Below are 4,666 nucleotides of genomic sequence, written 5' to 3'. Positions count from 1 at the left end.
GGCCTAGGTTACGATGGCACCTTCTTTTCATGGTTCAACTCCACAGCGCCAGAGGCTAGCCAAATCAGGCATGCACATTTAAGGCATCTGTTTGTGTCCACTAACGTGTCCACTAACATTGTCAGCCAAAGCACGTCAGACAGCCAAACCCAGCATCCATGGGGAGTAAACATTTGCTGAACAATAAATCAAACTATCGCAACAATCTAAAACATTAGCAAATTCCCAGACACTAGGAATTTGGGGTGGGTAGGGGTGGGTAGATAGAGTGGTTATCCACTAAACAGAAGTACAAGAAAACCAAGGATGAAGGAAAATAATTTCCAAGAGAATGCTGGAGGTAAAAATTAGAGAAAACAAATCTGACTTCAAGACAGGAGGCAGTACACCCATTGTGGTTACCAGCCTACCTTTTGAAATTGGAGAGCTGCAGGTTTGAATTATGATTCTGCCACATACTCTGCCACATACTTGGGCATGTAAATTACCTCTTGTACTTCTGTTTCCGCATATGTTAAGCAGAAATTAGTAATATCTACTTCATTGGATGATTGTAATATGGAGCTGCATCATGTGCACATGGATCACTAATACAGCTTCTGGTATATACATAATCTACATATGTAGCTATTTTTATTTTATTGAACACATTTTCCTATTGTTAGGCAACACTCCTATCTTAGCCAAATCCAGTCTGTGACCTGTTTTGCATGGTCTCCTAGCCAGGAATGGTTTTTACATTTTAAGGGGTCATAAAAAAACAAGCTAAGACAAGTATGTGTCAGAGATCTGCAATTCCTAAAATATTTACTACCCAGACCTTTACAAAAAAAGTTCGTCAACCCCTCCTCTAGAACACAAACCTCTGAAAGAACAGAATATGCTAAATCTAGCCGGGACTGAGCTTCCTGTTACATCCCGAGTCCTTCCAGGCCACATTGTCAAAATTCAGATGGGGTTTCCTACGTCATGGCCCTACAAAAACAAGAGTCTCTCATCTCAGCACTGGAGGGTTTAGAGATGGGAGAGCTCAAAGTAACTTAGGGCAAATTTTATTCTTGTTATAATTATGATATTTAAATTTTAGTAGGCTTATTTTTGAAATTATAGGAAAGCATATGCTCATTTTAGAATTTTTTGAAAACTGATGTGTAGAGAAATAAAAGATCACACTTAATTCTAGTAAGTGGAAGCAAACACAATTAACTCCTTAGTGTTCTGTCCATCTTTACGTGCCTAAAGTTGCCTTGCTGAGATCACACTGAAGATTAAATTACGTAACCTGGGTATCGCACTTAATGTAACACTTAAATAGCATCCAATTCCTTTTAAAAACTTTTATAAACATAATTTTCATAGATTCATTAAATTTTATTCTCGATCATATTGGGACTGTTAAAATATTCTTACTTGTCTAAACTTTAGATTCTTTCCAGTGGGTTTTATTTTTATTTTTAATGATAAAGTTATGAATATTTTTGGGAATAAAGTCTTTCCTATTATTTGATATTATAATCCTAGGATAGATTCTAAGAATTGCTTTTACAAGATTAAGGATATGTATATTTTAACTAATAATAAGTATACAATCTTTGCCAAAATCGTTTCATGATGTTACACTAGCCCCAGCAGTACTATTCCCATCAAGTTTTGTGATCTTTGCTAATCTGAGAGTCAGTGTTTTCCCTAGAGTTCATTAGTCACATGTATTTTTCCTTTTATAAATAATTTTTATCCTTCACTCATTTATCTTTCAGCAGTTTTGATTTTTTTTATAACTCCATATGGGCTCATTATATATATTATTATATTAAAGAAAAAAATTTATATTTGCTGCAGATTTTTTCTGACTATATTGTTTCTGCTTACATACATTTTTATTATTTATTTATTGAATTTGATCCTTTTTTTTTTTTTAAAGTTTGGCACGTGACCTAACATCTGTTGCCAATTTTCTTTTTTCTTTTCTGCTTTCTTCTTCTTTTCCCCAAAGCCCTCTAATACATAGTTCTATATTCTAGTTGTAGGTCCTTCTGGTTGTGCTGTGTGGGACACTGCCTCAACATGGCTTGATGAGCGGTGCCATGCCATGTCCACGCTCAGGATCCGAACCAGCAAAACCTCGGGCTGCTGAAGCGGAGCACGTGAACTTCACCACTTGGCCACGGGGCTGGTCCCTACAAACATTTTTATTTTAATGCTATTAAAATAATGTATCTATTCTTTTGTAATTTTAGTTGTATTATTTTACTATTATTAATGTAATATATTGTAATATATTGAATATAATATATTCCGGCATATTGTCGGAAACAGAATATACAGGAATATAGAGAGAAGAAACTAAAAAGTCAACAACAAGGCCTGTGGTAAAGCATTAAATGAAAAGAAAAGATGATCTCTCACCCATTATACCATAAATATGTCTGTCCGTGAATTGCATTATAAACGCAATTTTAATCATTTCATAAAATTAAATAATATCTATACTCCTTAATGTACTTAACCATTTCCTATTTGGGTCATTAAGGTTTATTAGTATGAACAATGTCTCAGTTAAGTATTTTGTACATAATCTTAGATCATAGTTTTCATGGTATCTTTGGGATAAATTTCTGAAAGCAAAACTATTGAGTCAAGGGTTATAAACACTTTAGGACTTGCAACTCGCTTTCCAGGATGTTAGTTTACACATCTACCAACAGTGTATAAGAGTGCATGCTCACAGAGCCTGTAATAATACTGTTTTTAAAAATCTATGTTAATTGGATATGCAAAAATGTTTATTTTCTGTAAATGTGAGATTTCTCTGGTTATAATTATGTTGGGCATTAAATATTTTTTTCAGCTCCAAATCTACACTTCCGATGCCTGGCTTGGAGAGTCTGACCAGGTTAGGCTAGGACTCTGCAAACCATTTCCCTTGGGCCAGCTCTTTCCCTGTTAGGTCTTGTGATGAGGAGGCATCAGTGGGAGACTGCTAGGCAGAAGGAGGAGAAAAGACCCTTTCCTTCTGGTTTGTCTGTTCTGTCAGCTTTCCCAGCATCTGCTCTTCTCCCTGGCAGAAGCAGTCGATTCTAATGGCTGTTGATTCTGTTTGGTTTCCACACTCCCAGAATGATGCATGGCACTCAGTGGTACCAGCACCAGCTGGGCAATGCCCTCTCCTCAGAGGTCTGGATCTCAGTTCTGGAGAGTTCTCTTACCCACTTCCTGGTTGTGAAAACACCAACCTCTTCCCTTTGCTCTTCCAGCTCTCTAGGTAGTAGCCCTCCCTGCAGTTACTACCTCCATCATCTCCGCAAGTTCTACTGGAAGCGTTACACTAGTCGTTGAATTCAAAGGTCAACCTAGGGCAGTGGTTCCCAAGCTTTTCTGCACATTACAATCAGCAGAGGACCTTTTCAAACTTCCGACACCCAGGCTACACCCCAGACCAATGAAATCGAAGTCTCTCGGGGTGGGTCCAGGCATCCTTTTTATGACTACGATTACAATTACGGTTATGATTTGAAGCTTCCCCGGGTGATTACAATGTGCAAACAACTTTGAGAACCGCTAACCGAGGGGTCAGTGTAAACAAAATGACAGGATAATTAACATTATATATTTTCCTATAAGATTGCTATCAGGAAATAATCACCACTCTCCTCCTCTCTTCTCTTGAGTCCCTACTGCCACTGCCAATAACAATAGAAATGACTTTTATCTTTTTAAAGCTGGGCTGCCTCCATTTCTGTCTTTGTGTCAAGCCTAGAAAGAAAATGCATTCCTTGAATTCATCGGGTGCATTAAAGAAAACTCTTCATCCTTCATGGAAAAAAAACGTGCTAACAGGTATTTTGGTTTCCTGTTAGGCAGGCTGGTTTGTTTAGAATGGCTTATAAGTGGCATTTAAAGGCGCTGAAACAGCTGCAGTGCTCAAAAAAGTGTGAAATTCTTTTCCGCTTTTGTAAACAGTACAGAAAATATCACGGGCATCTGAAGCTTCCCATCGAACGAAGGAATGAACGCCCTGCAATCAACGAAGGCAGAGCAAACAGCAGCAAGTGGGCTGTGAGCAGACAGCAAGAAGAGACAAACATGGAAAATGTTTCCTCGAAGAGGGGAAAAGAAAAATGTAAATTTTTGTTTGAATTACCTGGCAAAGGTTAATTTCTGCTCACAAAAAGGTTTGAATGTTTGGGAAACAAGAAATCAGAATTTAAAGTGCCTTGATTGGATTTCTGTGCTTTCCTTTACTCCAAATGAAAGAAGAACAAATTCAGAGGGAAGCCCGGAAGGTGGAAAGAGAGGGCACTGCAGCCTTCTTCCATGTAAATGAGCTCTTCTCCTTAATGAGCGCTGTTCCTGCAAGTAATTAACCGAATATGGAATCCAAATGAATGAATAATGTTAAATAAAATAAGAACTGACCCCGGTCCATAGCTGTTTATTGGAGTGAACCCCGTGTGAACCTCTCTATGGCTGTGGCCTCACATGCAAAGTCAGATGAATAATGGGTTCAGCTCAGCTAATTCAAACCAAAAATGCAAGGCTTGTCTCAATTATCAGAATGTTCCAGGAGAAAATTATTTTTCTCGTGTTTTCCACTTCATTTGCATGTATAGCTTAAGATAACGTATTCACAGACACATTGCTTTTCTTTATATATTTCCCATAAGTT

This window comes from Equus caballus, chromosome 6, assembly GCF_041296265.1.
Source record: "Equus caballus isolate H_3958 breed thoroughbred chromosome 6, TB-T2T, whole genome shotgun sequence".
In the NCBI taxonomy this organism is placed as follows: Eukaryota; Metazoa; Chordata; class Mammalia; order Perissodactyla; family Equidae; genus Equus; species Equus caballus.
Note: the sequence above shows the minus strand (reverse complement) of the source record.